Source organism: Anguilla anguilla, chromosome 1, assembly GCF_013347855.1.
Source record: "Anguilla anguilla isolate fAngAng1 chromosome 1, fAngAng1.pri, whole genome shotgun sequence".
In the NCBI taxonomy this organism is placed as follows: domain Eukaryota; kingdom Metazoa; phylum Chordata; class Actinopteri; order Anguilliformes; family Anguillidae; genus Anguilla; species Anguilla anguilla.
Genome location: NC_049201.1, coordinates 37,179,256 through 37,196,831, shown reverse-complemented (window position 1 = coordinate 37,196,831; position 17,576 = coordinate 37,179,256). Strand labels below are relative to the sequence as shown.

At 46.9% G+C, this 17,576-nt stretch overlaps 1 protein-coding gene and 1 long non-coding RNA gene across 2 annotated transcripts in view; both read right to left on the bottom strand.

Annotated features, from left to right (window-relative positions):
- LOC118223068 (xanthine dehydrogenase/oxidase-like) overlaps nucleotides 1-17,576 on the bottom strand; it is a 333,979-nt gene that overhangs the window by 112,077 nt on the left and 204,326 nt on the right.
- Nucleotides 10,738-12,094, bottom strand: LOC118223075. Its single transcript, XR_004764394.1, has 2 exons — nucleotides 11,583-12,094; nucleotides 10,738-11,490 (listed from the first exon to the last, which is right to left on the bottom strand). It is a non-coding gene; the product is annotated as an uncharacterized LOC118223075 (long non-coding RNA).

Here is a 17,576-nt window from a genome sequence, read left to right as displayed (position 1 = left end):
GGTGATACGCAGACCACGTTTCAACAATACAGAAATTAGGTTACGGTTTAACTTTGCATCTTTGTACAATGTGGACAACTACGCAGAGTTTTATGTTCATGTTTTAAACACCCTAGAACATTTAATGAATAAAGTTCACGAGCTGGCGAGTCCCGATGATGTTGTACAGTTAGAGTTGCGGGGGGATTCCCTGTCTGTTAACTGTGCAGTTAACCGGGGATGAAATTGATTTGGATGTTTTTTTATGATTGAAAATCTGGTTTATTACACACAAATCAAAGGAGTACAACAGCTACCTGCTGATGCAGTATTTAATTAACCAAGGTGTAACACCGCATCTAATTGTACAGGGCAGTAAACTACTGACGAGGCTTTTAACCAGAGGTATATTGAGACTCCCTTTGTTTTCTAACAATGAAGCAGAGTGCCAAGCCGGCTGCTCTAGGTTTTGAAAATTAAAAAAAAAGACTACTTTCCCCATTTCTGGAATACAATTGGTAACCAGAATTTCATTTGCCCGTACCCACCACCCGAGTACTATGGGGTCGATACAATGATGGAAAAGGAGAGGGATGAATTTATGCAGTGGTATAATAACGTGTCTGGAGGTGTGTTTGACTTTAGAAAAGAAAACTGTCAGAACAACGTTGTCATTTTGCATGAAGCGTGCTTAAGTTTCCGGACCGAGGTTCTTGGGAGCACAGGTCTAGACCCTTTCCAGTGCGTAACTAGAGCCTCGGTATATATGAAGCAGTACTGCACAAGTTTCCTACCAAAAGACACCATTGCTGTAACCGCTCAATAACTACATTCAACAGCAAAAGTAATTTTCCACACCTGGCATTCAGTGGTTAGAATATCTGAGTCACCAAGACAATGTATTCATTCAGCATGCTCTGAACCGGGGTGAGGTTAAGATGGGTGCTTATTATCTAGATGGGTATTCAGAGTCAGAAGGGGTGCGTACAGCATATGAAATGGCCGGCTGTTTTTTTCCACGGGTGTCCGGAATGCTTCGACCCAAACACCGTTAACCCTCTGACAAAAATGCATTTTGGCGCAATGTATAACAAATTTCAAGTAAAAGTTGATACTCTGCGTAACACCTACAATCTGCATGTGGTTGTAATGTGGGAGCACGAATGGGTAAGATTTAAGCAGGAGAGAGTGGAGGTACAGACGTTCCTACGATATCTTGATTATCCGGAACGTCTGTAACCGCGTGATGCTCTGTTTGGCGGTCAAACTAATGCATTAAACCTTCATTACAAAGATCAAGAAGATGAGCAAATACATTATTTTGATTTCACCAGTCTATACCCTTTTGTGAACAAGACTAAAGTTTACCTGACAGGTCACCCTACCATACCATCACCTTCTGTGACTTTGACCAAATCGAAGACTATTTTGTTCTGGTCAAAGCCAGGGTGCACCCCCCTAGACAGCTTTACCTACCAGTGTTACCATACAGGGTTTCAGGGAAATTAATATTTCCACTTTGCAGGACTTGTGCGGAATCTGAGTATCAAGGTCGTTGTGGACATTCTGATGAGTTGCGTTCTCTCACAGGTGTATGGTGTACCATCGGATTTGGCTAAGGCTGTTTAGAAAGGCTACAAAAGTGACAAAATTTTTGAAGTTTTACATTTTCCAGAAAGGTCTGATTCTCTCTTTAGTGACTACATTGAGACGCATTTAAAGGGGAAACAAGAAGCTTCTGGGTACCCCTCTTGGGTGTCTAATGACAATGAAAAGGCGGAATATGTCCAAAGTTACTGGGAGAAGGAGGGCATCCGCTTAGACCCAAACAATATTTCGGTCAAAAAAGCCAAAAGACAGATATCAAAACTGTTTTTAAATAGTCTTTGGGGTAAATTCGACAGAAAACCAATCAGCCAAAGACGAGCTTGATCCGGGATTCCAAACAGTTCCTGCAATACATGTTTTCAAATGAGTATATCATCTCACATTTTTCATTTTTTACAGAAGACGTGGCTCTGGTCCAGTGGAAACATGCAAAGGGTTTCCCAAAACGGCCCAAATACAGCAATGTGTTCATAGCGGCATTCACCACCGCTTATGCCCGGCTCAAGCTTTATTCCGTCATGGATAAATAGCCTGACAGGGTTCTGTACCACTATACAGATTCTGTCATCTTTGTGAGTCAGCCGGGTGACTGGGTACCTCCTCTGGGGGACTTTTTGGGGGAGCTGACAAGCGAACTGGACCCAGGTGACCACATTGTTGAATTTGTGTCGGGGGGGGGGGCCCAAGACATACGTCTATAGAACACTGCTAGGTAGATCTTGCATGAAAGCTAAAGGTATAACACTGCATTGTACTTACACACAGGTTGTCAATCTTTCATCCCTCACAGATTTGGTGCGTCATCATGTACGTAATCCAAAAGCGCCAGCCCACGAAATTGTCACAAGCACACAGCAAATTGTTAGGTGTAAGAAAGGCTTCTCACTCAGCAACTGTTCAGTTCCTAAAAAAATCAGAGTAGTGTACAACAAAAGGGTCCTGTTCCCTGATTTCACAACCTTACCATATGGCTTCTAAATCAGTGTTTGGGGATGAGGGTTTTGACAGCCGTCTCCAACATCCGTTTTCATGCATCATCTCAGAACCATCGAACTGTGGTAAAAGTGTCTTTGTGAAAATGATATTGGAAAACACATTTCATGTTTTGTCCACCGTGCCACAGAATGTTGTCTGACGGGGGTTCAGAATCAGAAGCCAAAGATGGTCAAAAACCCTCTAGCGGTGTTACCAATACTGAAGATACCACACTGGTTCAAGATGTTATTCAAAGTGTTCCATCTAGAAGCAAAAAAAAAAAATGCCACCTACGTCTTAGGCAAAATGTCTAAATCTAGAAATGTTGCAACTTGGAACGACAAAGGAGAGTTTGTTTTCAAGGGTAAAGCTGTAGCAGTTTGCAGTGTCGGATCTAATAAAGAACATTACAGCGACTCACAAGGTTGCTGATATTAGACGACCCCTGGGGTGGCAAACATTTATTGAGGCTTTAGCTACAATTAATATGCCTCTTTCTGTCATACCTAATCTTGGTGTACGCCGCATGATAAGCTTGCACAAAAAATCACCAAAGGCCTCCATAGCAAGCAGATCGCCATTGAAAGCTCAAGAAAGAAGACACAGTCTAGAAGACTATGAAATCCCAGAGCCTGTTTTTTCATCCTCAGTTTTAGACCGTTCAACATGGTTAGATTTTTAACATCTGTAGTATAAATGATACGCTGTGACAAAAAATGTAATTTTGATTTGTGTTTGTTTTTATAAAATTACATTAAATTTTACATAGGATCTTTTGTCTCTTTACTTACAAGCATGACATTTTTTAAAGGTTTTAAAGGAGTTTACAGTCTCTATACATGATAGAATATTTTTCACACATTTATCCAGGTATATTTTATCTTTTTATATTTTATTTTTTTGAAACCATTGCATCATTCATTTAAAAAAAAATGAATGATGAATTTTTTTTTGCATCATTCATTATCAGAGTATAATGACATAATTCTGCTAAAAGGGATTCCTTTGGCCCTGTGGTATAAGTAAAATACACAATGCTGGCCACACGTCGCACTGAGCGGGTCTTGCACTTGTACAGTGTTGTAAACAATCCAATCGCAGTTCTATTGCAGAAACGTATTGATACTGTCGGGGAAATAACCATAATCTGGAGACTATGGTTAAAGAAAGAATTCACCCGTTTTATCAGCACACATATACAGAGCTAGCCAGTGTTCTCCAGGTTTATTTTGGGGGTGTGTATTCACAATGTACAAAGCGGGGAAATTGTGCAGTTTATTATCCGGTAGCTCGTCGCAGGCCACCACCCCTTTAAAGTATTTTCCTGTAGATGGGTTGTTACTCAAAACCGCAGCAAGTTCTCTGGCGTTCATGATTAATAATAGTCATACAACACGTTCCTCCTCTGGTTCACTTGATATTGTCAAAACACGCATAAACAACCACATTTATGGTTCTGGGTAGCGTGCTTCTGAATCTCATTTCCAGTTGCATGTTTCCCGGCTATAATACTCTCGAATAGCGCTACTGTTGTAATAATCAGGTTGAAATGGCTTGGCTGGAAACTGCTGCCCGTCAACATACATTGCCACAAATTCTGCATTATAGTGTTGGAAATTAAACGGGTTCTTGTTGTAAACCCCTGTAAAGGCATCGTTATCAACCAAACCTATAATGACCGTTTTTGGTAGCTGCCCCAAAAACAAATTCTCCTGATTACAAAATCAACTACCTGCGGCTAATGATAAAGTCTTCATGCTGACCCGATCAATAGTGGTCAATAGCGCCTGTGCATGTCCGAGCTTCACAGCGGGGGAGAAGCTGACCCTTTTTACAAATAGTGATGGTGTCTGTGGTCATTAGACAGAACTCGTCCTTACCCCCAAAGCATTTTAATTTTCATATCGACACCATTTATCAGCAACCTCTCCTGAAAAAAACATGTCCGCGTGTATGAGTCCGAGCATTTCTAAAATTTTGCTCTCTGCTGTATATAGGGCTCTGTTTTTCAGACCATTGTTGTTTCCCCCTCGGTTTGTATCCTCCATATGTCCGCTGGTGTTTTTATAAAAGAGGTTAGACAGTGAACTGGTTAGACAGTGTCTCATTCCCATAATTCAGTAGACATTCTATAACAGCTTGGTAGGGGTAAGTCTTGATAGACTGCAGGGTTTCCCCCGGCGCGGGCCGGCGGCCAAGTGTCTTTTTTGATGGGGGCCCGGTGCGGGCCAGCGACAGACTGATGGCAGCATTAAGGTAGGGCCCTATAGTTTCTATGATAACAGAATCACGGATGGAATCGTGGAATTGAGAATTTAAAAAAGCTATAACACAGATTCCATAGGGCCCTACATTAAGTCAGTGCTAAAAGCTGACTGAAGATTTGAAAATATGACTATGTAACGTGAATGTTGTTATAAGTAAGTCATTTATTCAACACACATTTAAAAAAATCAACAACTATTTACAACATAGCGTAGTCTTACAAAGAATCTGATAACAATGTACAGAATTGGAATGCTGTGGTTTCAACAACAACAAAGGAAATTAAATTTAATTAAAATAAATAATATCAAAGTTTTTGCACTCTACAAAAAACTTGTATTCAAGTCCTTATTGGCTACTGAATCTTACAACAAGCCTTGGAATGCTGGGGACATTTAAATAGGGATGGAAATCGCCAACCGGTTCCAAGTTGTCCTATTCATTGGAATCGTATGGCTCCAAGCTTATCGATTCCGCTTGTCGAAGCCAGCATGTTTTTACGACAGCTGCGCATTGCAAAACAATGACGTAACGCCTTGGGGGAGGCACGCACGCAGGCGGCCTCTCTCAGGTGTTTGTTTTGGAGGGCAGCTGCCACAACAAATTTGATCAGGGCTGCCAGCCTTGATACATTCTGTTGCGATAAAGATTCTAAAACAACTCAGCAATTTCTCTGGATTAACGGGTTATTTTCTGGCCTGAAATGCGATCGTATTACTAAATGGCTACACATGCCATGTAGCATGCAAGTAGTTGGCTATCTCCCTGGATATGAAGTAAATGTTTTTACCAATAAATAATAATAATAAATGCGATTTTATCCATGGAAATAGCTATACAAAAAGGCAAAATAAGTGTTGTGTTTGCGATTGCCGTCGTAGATGTCAGAAGGAAATGTCACTGACAAAAAAAAAAAGTTTGCTCTCTTTGCAGTGGTTTGGGCTGGAAACGAGCTGTAATAGTGGGATATGCACAACACTGCCTTCTTATTGGCTACTGAATCTTACAATAATGTACAGCCTTGGAATTCTGGGCACATTTCAACAACAACAAAATATCTATGTATCTGTGTTACTGACTGTTTGGCTAGCTAGCTAAGTTAGCTAAATGACCACGTTGTCATGCACATCAATGCCACCAAGCTAACGTTATTAATAAACAAGTGAAGTCGTTATTTAGATGACGATTAATAAATCATGTAATGTTACAATGTATCGAACGTTACCTACACACTGCTTAAGTTAATATAAAAAGAATGTACTTACCGACGAGATGAAGTGATAACACAGTTTGTAACAAGGTTAGTTAGCCTACTAAAGAAATGGTGCCTTGCTAGGTACCGTTAGCTTGTGATAGTTGGAAGCATCAAGTGTTGAACGTCACTCTATGCACAATGAGGGTAAAGAACAGACCTGCTGTTTTCCTATAGTGTGTTCACGTTTTAACCAACAGATGTCGCTGGTGAGCTTTCCAACCAAGCCGCCCCACTGTAACTGTAGTTTAAAAAACATCTTAAAAATACATTTAAAAAAAAATAAAATTCCCTGATGCTTAGGCCCCGCGGGGGGTCAATTTAGGCCCGGCGGGGCGCCGGGCTTGCAATACACTGGCAGAAACCAGTGGGGGGTCATTAATAAGCCCGACATTGTCCGCTTGCGCGAGGTTACTACCATCCGCATTGGGTGATCTTACAGCGAAGGTATAAAAGTGTATTGTTCAAGTCAATGTAATCTTCACCATTAGCAGCAATAAAGAACTCTAGAGGTCCTGTGTCTGAAATGGCTGACACTGGGGGCACCTCCACATAGATGTTCTTCTCAATGCTTGTTTGTGTATACGGAACTGCAAAAAGATCCAGTTCCGACTTCATGCATTCCTCTGACATGTTGTGTATGTAGGCCATTTTAAAAAATGATCTACTTTTCCTTGTAACCTCCTTCTTTGTGTGCTTTTTCACCTTCCTCTTGTTTTTACCAACTGTGCGCTGAATGCTTGAAATCCTCCGTTTTTTAGACTTAGACCAGTTTGAGACACGCCCCCCTGGAGGTCTTTTCTGTCTACATCGCGTCATCACATTGAGCCTGGATCCTTCCTGACCGCCCGCGCTCAAACGACTTGTCACAACATTAGTGATCACATCCTTGGCTATGTTCTTAGCTGATGGGAACAAATGGGGCTTGGCTATATTGAATCCTTTCTTTAGTAGCGGTAAAGCCATTTGGAATAAGCCTCGAAAAATACTGCCAAGACCCCCACCATACATAACACTCCCACCACTAAATCCCGGCAACCCATTACCCGCTTGCGCCGTATAATAATCAATGTATGGATCTATGTGCAGGCCAGACCTAGCCATCTTTTACTTGTGATAATGGTGTTTCACCGGTCTGAAGTGCAGCTTTGCTATGACTTTCCCATAACGGAAATTTACGTTCTGGTTCTGATCCGTTTTTAGTTCAATTGTAATGTTGTCAATGTGCTTCCTGCTCACAGGTACATAGTGTGGCTTCTCATACGAGATTGTAATGATGTCATTGTTTGCTCCCGATACATGTACATTTTGAAGCAGGGGTACAAAGCTGTCACCAACACGTTGGTAGGCGATAACGTCCGTGTAGACGTACATTGTTATTACATAGTACATTGATATCGACAGGGTGTGGCGCCACCAATTTCACGGCTGTCAAGTCAACTCCTGGTTCAAGACCGAGCATCCTAGCTAGTTTTCCTGCCGCCACCATTGTGATGTGTGGGTCGCGTATGATGTAAATTTTGTTTATTATATGGCTGTATGCAACTTCAAGTCCTTCCAACATGGGTACCGCATTGTGGTTCATTTCATTCAGTAGACTAGTGATACTCTTGTAATACCCGGTACTAATTGCATGTGCGCTTCTGATTTTTAAAATATGATTGTATGTATAAAAAGTGTTGTCATTACGTGTTATTGACCCCCAAGTATGTGGGTACTGTATTTTGGCTAAGCCAACTTCCCACGTCCCGCACAGTTCAATAGATCTGGCAAACTGGTTGTCAGGGTAAATGCTCATCTCATAAAAAAAACACGTTTTCAACGTACAAAAGTGCCAAGTTACACAAAAGTATTGATATCAAAATGACGCCAAGTTACGGTACTACAAACAATATAGGCTATCTTGCCTCACCGAAATTACATAAGATGTATTTCAAAGCAATGCTACCCAATATTTCCTCAATTCTTTCAAGTCACTTGGCCCTGTGTGTATAAGCATGCACTACATTGACAGGCTAAACATATGTGTGGATGGCTCTCTCACAGTCAAGATTTATTGAATAGGCATGTAAATGTCCAATTTGTATTGGTATGTATGTATTTCGCCGCCCAGCCTTTTTGTTGCGTGAATGATAGTATGTTTCTTGGTATAAGTGTGTGTTCGTAAATGTGAATGTAACATGCTGCGAGGGAAATGTCCCCATGGGGATAAAGAAGTTCTCTATGTATGTATTGTGGCGCCCCGATCCCTGATCGGTGCTCCCCACGTGACCACCAAGACGGACGAGCCCATCGACACCGGCGGCTGCTGGGAAAAGTCGTGAGTGGGCGGTACTTACCAAACCACAGCCTGGAGACGTTCAGGACCCTGGACAGCACCAGACAGAACACCTAAGGTGACACCAGGCAGCACCATGGACAGGGCTGCAGCAGAGGGAAGGTAAGGGGAATTTTCCACTCTGCTGCACACCTGCAACTGCTTGTTAGATTGGCTGCCGGCGCCCACCTGAAGCTGCTTGCGCTGACGAGCAGGCAGCCCTTTATAGACCAGCACAAACACAGGAAGGGAGAGCTGCTGGGGCTTTCGGAGGAGCTACACCAGGCGACTTTCTGCACCTGGATCAGAGACCGTAAGCGGCCGTGGGCCACTCTCTCCTCGCGTAGAGGAATAGGTGTGACAACTTATAAACTGTTTTGTGTAACGGAGCAACCGTGAGTCCAGGGGACCGTGTGACCGGGGGCGACGACAGGGACCTCTCAGGGCTGGAGCTGGGAGAAGGTTGGAGCGCGACCACACAGGGGAGGGAGACCTTCACCCCTACACCCCCTCGCAGCCGGGAGGAGCACCAGTCGACCCCGGGAGGAAGGAGCCGGACCCGGACCGGACTGACCAAGCCCCGCCCCCCTAACCGATGTGCTTCTTGTTTCCCTCCAGAAGGAGACCGAGTGAATACCTGGAGTGGAGCACCGATACCCCGACCGGGAAGATATTTTAGTTGTTTTTGGCTCCCCCTACCTTTACCCCCACTCGTTACCATCATTAAAGAACGTTTTGTTAATCACTACCTCAGTCTCCCTGCTCTGGTTCTTCTGGACTTCCGTCACTCAACCCCCCGTGGGCTGAGAGAGTTCACAATTGGTGGAGAATGCGGGCACTCGAAATCCACGCTACGGGTTGACGGAACCAGGTAGAAACCAGTCCAAAAAAAAAAAAAAAAAAAAAAAAAAAAAAAAAAAATGGAGGAGGCTATCAAGGCTGTGCTACAGACCCAGAAGACCCTGGAGGCGGCCATGGTGGCCCTGGTCACCCGCACATCAGAGAACAAACTGAAGCCGCGGGATGTATTGACAAAAATGACCCCCGAGGATGACGTAGAAGCATACCTCGAGCTATTTGAACGCACCGCCCACCGAGAAGGCTGGGCCCGGGGAGACTGGGGGGCCATCTTGGCACCATTTCTGATCGGGGAGGCCCAGAAAGCCTGCCGGGACCTGACCGATGCCGAGGCCACAAACTACAACAACCTTAAAGCAGCCATTTTGGCTCAGTATGGCTATAGCCTGCCAGCCAAAGCCCAGCGCTTCCACCAGTGGGCTTACAGCCCCAGCCAACCAGCGAGAGCCCAAGTGGCTGCCCTGAGCCGCATCACCCGGAGCTGGCTGTTGGAAGGAGATGGTCCCGCCCTATTGGATCGAGTGGTGCTGGACCGGTGCATCCGGGCACTGCCCCCTGACGCGAAGAGGTATGTTGCACAACAGGGCCCCCGAACGCTAGAACTGTTAATTGCTCTGGTGGAAAATCACCAGGTCACGCAGGAGATGCTGCGGACCAGCCGACCCGACACAGGAAGAGGGACGACCGGGGGATCCAGGGTGGAGAAAAGCCCGGCCTGGAGAATGGCTGAACCCCTGGAGCCGCGACAGCTCGGACACCCTACAGCGCCCCCTAGGGGACCCACGGAAAGACGCAGGTGCTATACCTGTGGAAGGGAAGGTCACCTTGCCCGGGCTTGCCCCGACCGGGATGAGCCCATGCCCACCGCAGATACGTCAGAGCACCCGGTGTTCCCATGCCGGTACATCACCACCTGCTGGGCACATGAGGGAGCCAGGGCCCCAACATTTCCGGTAAAAATCGGCGGACGGGATACCGAGGCCTTACTTGACTCAGGAAGCATGGTGACCCTCATCCGACCGGAGTTTGCGGGGGGCTCCCGAGGTAAGGCAATCGCCGTGGCCTGCATTCACGGGGACACCAAGCAATATTTCACGGCTGACATTGTGCTGACCACCCCCCGAGGCTCGGTGGCCGTCCGGGCAGGAGTCGTAGAGAACCTGCCCGTTCCTGTACTGGTGGGCCGGGATTGTGCCGTGTTTGACAGGTACTGGAAGGAGTCCCCGGCGAACCTCGAACCAGAGGGCAGGCGCAGCCCCCAGAAGAGGCGGCCCCAGCACACCGCCGGGGGTGCTCAACCGGCCTGGGCGGGCCTCTCTGGGGAAGACCAGGCCGAACCGACGAATGCGGTGGTAGAGGGGAGGCAGCCAACCGCCAGTACTAAGGAGACCACCGCCACCGCATCAGAGGCCGTAGCCGAGAACCCCGTCGGCCTGGAGGAGGTGGGCTCAGAAGAGACTTTTACCGAGTTCGCCCCACAGCCGGGGAGCCAGACCGGGGAACAGGGCCGCTTTGGAACAGCGCAGCTGCAGGATCCCAACTTGACGCAGGCCTGGAGGGATGTCCAGGAGATTGATGGGATGCCACGACCAGGGGTGAGTGAAACAACCCCCCCCTATTTTTTGATTGAGCAGGGGTTATTATATAGGGTGTCCCGGGTCAAGGAAGAGAGAGTCCACCAGCTGTTAGTCCCCAAGACGTACATTTCAAAGGTCCTGTACCTCGCCCACACCCACCTCCTGGGGGCCCACTTAGGAGCTGAGAAGACGTATGAGCGCATCATCGAACGGTTCTACTGGCCTGGGGTGAAGAGGGCCGTCGAGGAATACTGTCGCCACTGCGCTGACTGCCAGCTCCATAGCCCCAAGGTAAAGTATAAAAACCCCCTGATCCCTCTGCCCATCATAGAGGTCCCCTTCCAGCGCATCGCCATGGACATCGTGGGCCCTCTTCCAAGGTCCAGCCGAGGGCACAAATACATCCTGGTCATCCTGGACTACGCTACCCGGTTCCCGGAAGCCATCCCGTTGCGGACTGCCACGGGGAAAGCGGTAGCTCGAGAACTGTTCCTGCTGTTCAGCCGGGTGGGTATTGCGGCGGAGATACTCACGGACCAGGGGTCCTGCTTTATGTCCACCGTGTTAAAGGCGATGTGCGGCCTGCTGAAGGTGAAGCAGGTGAGGACGTCCGTCTATCACCCACAGACCGACGGGCTGGTTGAGCGGTTTAACCACACCTTGAAACAAATGATGAGGAAAATGATTGAAACAGATGGTAAAGACTGGGACCAGCTGTTACCCTACCTCATGTTTGCCATTCGGGAAGTACCTCAGGCGTCTACCGGGTTTTCACCCTTCGAGCTGCTGTATGGGCGGCGACCCCGAGGGCTGTTGGACCTGGCTAAGGAAACATGGGAGCGCCAACCTTCGCGACATAGCACGGTCATCGAGCATGTGGAGCAGATGCACCTACGGATGTCCCGGATCTGGCCCATGGTCCGGGAGAACATGCAGCAGGCACAGCAAGCCCAGGCCCGGGTCTACAATCGCGGAGCACAGGTGAGAGAATTTCAGCCGGGTGATAAAGTGATGGTCTTGGTCCCAACCCATGAGTGTAAATTTCTGGCTAAATGGCACGGGCCCTACGAGGTGGTTGCAAAAACCGGGCCTGTCAACTACAAAGTGAGCCAACCGGGACGCCGCCGCCACACCCAGATCTACCACATAAATCTGTTAAAACGTTGGTATGAAGCTGAACCCCCGCAGGCACAGGCCCTCTCTGCTCACGTCTCCCCACAGAACCCCCCCGAGGTGACGCTGGGGAAGCAGCTGACGGGCCACCAGATCCAAGATCTACGAGAACTCCTGGACCGAAATCGGGATGTGTTCTCAAAGCTCCCAGGCCGGACCTCCATCATCGCCCACCACATCGCCACAGAACCCGGGAAGAAGGTTAGGCTGAGGCCGTACCGGATCCCCGAGGCCCAGCGGGATACCATCCGGGAAGAGGTCAGGCGGATGTTGGAGATGGGGGTCATCGAAGAGTCCCGCAGTTCATGGAGCAGCCCCATAGTCATTGTACCCAAACCCGACGGTAGCCTGAGGTTTTGTAATGACTTCAGGAAGCTAAACGAAATCTCACGGTTTGATGCTTACCCCATGCCCAGGGTGGATGAGCTGATCGAGAGGCTGGGACCGGCTCGGTTCCTCAGCACGTTGGATCTCACCCGCGGGTACTGGCAGGTCCCCCTTACCCCCCAGGCTAAGGAGAAGACTGCCTTCGTGACGCCGGATGGCCTCTTCCAGTACCGGGTCCTACCGTTTGGGGTCCACGGAGCCCCGGCTACCTTCCAGCGGCTCATGGATCAGGTCCTCCGGCCTCATCAGAAGTATGCGGCGGCGTACCTGGACGACATCGTGGTCCACAGTGCGGATTGGGAAACCCACTTGGGCAGGCTAGAGGCGGTGCTGGGGGCCCTCCGGGAGGCAGGCCTGACGGCCAACGCAACCAAGTGCCGTTTGGGATTGGAGGAGGCGGATTACCTAGGCTATATCGTTGGAAGAGGGTGCGTGAAACCCCAACCCACCAAGGTGGAAGCCATCGCAACGTGGCCCAAGCCCCAGACGCAGAAGCAGGTGAGAACCTTCCTGGGCCTAGTGGGGTATTACCGTCAGTTTATTCCCAATTTTGCCGTCATAGCAGCCCCCCTGCATGACCTGACCTCCAAGAGTCGAAGCAACCGAGTCAGCTGGACGGAAGAAGCTGACGCCGCCTTCGAAACCCTGAGACAAGCCCTCTGCAGCGAACCGGTTCTGGTGACTCCGGCCTTCGATCAGACATTCGTGCTCCAAACGGACGCTTCCCTGGTGGGGATAGGAGCCGTGCTCTCACAGATCCGGGAGGGGGCCGAGCATCCGGTAACGTACATCAGCCGTAAACTCTTAACTCATCAGCGTAACTATGCCACAGTAGAGAAAGAGTGTTTAGCCGTCAAATGGGCCATGGACAAGCTGCGATACTATTTACTGGGTAGGGAGTTTGTACTAGTCACTGATCATGCCCCACTCAAATGGATGTCAGTGAATAAAGATAGTAATGCCCGGGTTACTAGGTGGTTACTGGGGCTACAGTCTTTTCGCTTCAGGGTGGAACATCGAGCTGGGAAGCTCCACGGGAATGCTGACGCCCTGTCCAGACGGGAGGAATGCCTATGGTCAGGCGCTCCAGGTAACGACATGGAGCTGAGGGAAGGGGTATGTGGCGCCCCGATCCCTGATCGGTGCTCCCCACGTGACCACTAAGACGGACGAGCCCATCGACACCGGCGGCTGCTGGGAAAAGTCGTGAGTGGGCGGTACTTACCAAACCACAGCCTGGAGACGTTCAGGACCCTGGACAGCACCAGACAGAACACCTAAGGTGACACCAGGCAGCACCATGGACAGGGCTGCAGCAGAGGGAAGGTAAGGGGAATTTTCCACTCTGCTGCACACCTGCAACTGCTTGTTAGATTGGCTGCCGGCGCCCACCTGAAGCTGCTTGCGCTGACGAGCAGGCAGCCCTTTATAGACCAGCACAAACACAGGAAGGGAGAGCTGCTGGGGCTTTCGGAGGAGCTACACCAGGCGACTTTCTGCACCTGGATCAGAGACCGTAAGCGGCCGTGGGCCACTCTCTCCTCGCGTAGAGGAATAGGTGTGACAACTTATAAACTGTTTTGTGTAACGGAGCAACCGTGAGTCCAGGGGACCGTGTGACCGGGGGCGACGACAGGGACCTCTCAGGGCTGGAGCTGGGAGAAGGTTGGAGCGCGACCACACAGGGGAGGGAGACCTTCACCCCTACACCCCCTCGCAGCCGGGAGGAGCACCAGTCGACCCCGGGAGGAAGGAGCCGGACCCGGACCGGACTGACCAAGCCCCGCCCCCCTAACCGATGTGCTTCTTGTTTCCCTCCAGAAGGAGACCGAGTGAATACCTGGAGTGGAGCACCGATACCCCGACCGGGAAGATATTTTAGTTGTTTTTGGCTCCCCCTACCTTTACCCCCACTCGTTACCATCATTAAAGAACGTTTTGTTAATCACTACCTCAGTCTCCCTGCTCTGGTTCTTCTGGACTTCCGTCACTCAACCCCCCGTGGGCTGAGAGAGTTCACAGTATGTACAATATGTATTTTACATGCAGTATTTATTGTACGTAGCAAATATACAATAACTTGTACATGTACTCAAATTCAGTTCAGAAGCAAGTATAAACATGTTTTCTGGAGAAATATGCTTCCTGTAGTTACTCAGCAGCAGTTTTGTACATGAATTTCAATGTGTTCTATGAGGCAATTCGAAATATTTGACTCTTTGATCTGACACAAAGTTTGCATGACATTGTAAAATGGTAAGATTACAAAACACAGGACCAAGTGACTTGAAAGAATTGAGGAAATATTGGGTAGCACTGCTTTGAAATACATCTTATGTAATTTTGGTGATGCAAGATAGCCTATATTGTTTGTAGTACCGTAACTTGGCATCATTTTGATATCAATACTTTTGAGTAACTTGGCATTTTTGTACGTTGAAAACGTGTTTTTTTATGAGATATCATTTCTTTTTGCAAAGCGTTCTATTATGAGAGTTGGAAATGCGAAGTGACCCTGTAAGAAACGATTGTGGATTATGGCTATCCTTGTGTGAATTTGTACAGTATGATGAGCGTGTACTGTTTAGCAGTTTCGGTTTGCTATATATGTAAAACAGTGGCTGTGACAAAGGGTGCGGTGGCGTAAGCATAAACGCAACAGAAACGCAGGTGAAATATGGCCAGTGTATGTATGTACTCACGGATTTGATGGCCATCCAACGAGCCTTGATTGAGAAAAGAATCAGCAAGCCCGTAGAATTAGAGCTGCCTAGGTCGCAACTTGTGTACCCTGCTGTCCTGCTCCGTTGTCTGTTATTTCGTGGAGATGCACTTTTAGTGTTTGTAAGGTTTATAAGGCATTTTGATAGGCTTATCTGCAGGTGGGAATCCTGTTCGCTGTTTTGCTAAGCTAGAACCGGAAAACTTGATAGTGGAGAATAGGAGCAGACGCATATGTCCCAGCAGGCTTTGCATATGAGAAAATAACAACAGTGTGAGAGAAATTAGTACAAAATGATGAAATTGCGTAGTTGAAACAATATGTTTTTAGCAGAATGGGTATGTAGGTGAAGGTTGAGATGATCACAGACTATAGTGCGGAGTAAATAAAGTGACCATGAGCGAGCTTAGTTTCCTTATCGAACGGTATATATAACAGTCTGTATAAAGCATTAGTTGTTAAAGTGGAGGGTTAAGTAACGTGTGAAATTTATTGCACTGATGTGCTTTTCTCATGTTCAGTCGTAGTAGTAGTTATAATTATGAGTGAGTCATGATTTTAAATGTAATGTTTTAATGGGGAGTCGCAGAACGTACATACGTAGTAATTGTTTGTATGTGGCTAGATAGAGAACAGAGCGAGGTAACATGAATGTAGAAACGTGGCATTTGCTGATAAGAAGGTTTTGTACGGTAGCCAAGTGAAGAAATATAGTTAGTAGAAATGGCAGAGTGGTGAACCGGTGTAACTTTTTAATAAAATGAATACATTTGCCGTCATGAAATGCATATGGGTGGCCGTGAGTGGCCAAGTGGAAATGTTTCAGAGTAAGAAGGTATGGGTATTTTGCGTGTGTATGCGAGTTTATGATTGGGTCGTGAGGGTGAGGATTTGGCTGATGTCGGTAAAATGTCCAATGGGGAGACTTGTTGTTAGTGGGATAGGCGGCAGGAAAAATAAGAATGAGAAGAAGAAGAAGAAGAAAGAGAAGAAGGAGAAAACGCAAAATCCCCTTAGTTTGGGGCTTTATTGTGTGGACATGTGAAGTTTTTTATGAATTCTGTCTGTTGAAATGGGGTCAGAATGTACAGAATTTAATGTTTTTAAGGACTGCGTGTCTGTGGATGTTGTGGTTATTTCTGTGGGGAACCCTGGAAAGTGCCAAACTCTCGGTGCTGTATAGGTATGGGGCATGCCCCCGCCAAGGCGTAACTTGGCGGGATGGCATACCTGCCACCCCAATGAGTCTTGGAGCAAGTTCAATAAAGTTCTACATCGCAAATTATGTGCCAAAAGCTCACATTGTGGTAATCAGTAGAAGCAGGCAATAACATTTTCCATTTTTCCTTGATCAAAACATTTTCTACATACGGATCAAAACATTTTCCACATGCGGAAGTATCGAATTGAATCAAATTGAATGTAACCACATGACCATGCTTCCCTTCTAGCTGCACTTTTGCCTGGCTAGCAATCCCAGCAAGCTAGTGTGAGATGTGAGACTGAACTGCTGTACCCTAAATACTGTGTGGACTGGGAAGGCCTCCATAAGTTCAGAGAGAGGGGGTGGTACAAAGTGTGTGAGGGGGGAGAAAGGGGGGGGGAAATGTCCCTAAATACAGTGCCATCAGAAAGTATTCAGACCCCTTCACTTTTTCCACATTTTGTTACATTACAGCCTTATTCTAAAATTGACTAAATACATTTTTATTCTCATCAATCTACACACAATACCCCATAATGGCAAAGCGAAAACAGGTTTAGAAATCTTTTTTTTGCAACGGCCAACGTGCTTTTTTGGCATTTTATTTTTACAGAATGCCAATTAAAAAGAAAACAAGAGGGTTAGTACCCAGGGAGGTCATGGAGAGAGCTTTAGATTTGGAGATTAGAGACACTAGATGGTGTTGAAAACCAACAGTGCAGTGAAAACCTACTTGCAGTGCCCTTTTGGAAAGACCTTTGACATTTTAAAATGTTGTTTAATATTTGTTAAAGAAATTAATTGTACTCAATCAAAAAACCGCCATATGCATATTATACGGTGTTTTCCTTTGCTGTTACAAATTATGACAAGGTCGTATGAATGTAACATCAGGCTGCTTGTACTTTGGTATAAAGTGTATCTGAAGAAAAACACATTTTCAACGTACAAAAGTGCATACAAGCACTGTCGATAAGTCATTCACACTAGCAAAATCGAGGCCTGCCAAATAAAAGCACTGATATCAAAATTAGATCAATTTACAAGAAACAATATTGGCTATTGGCTCGCACAAATTTAACACGCCATATTTCAAAGAAATGCTGATACCCAATTTTTCCTAAATTATTTAAAGTAACTTGGCCCTGTGTTTTTTATGAGTAACTGATAATAGTAATGCATATAAATGTAGGTTAGGCATGCATACACATACATACATTCAAACACACATACACTGTAGCCAGTCCTGGATCTAAACT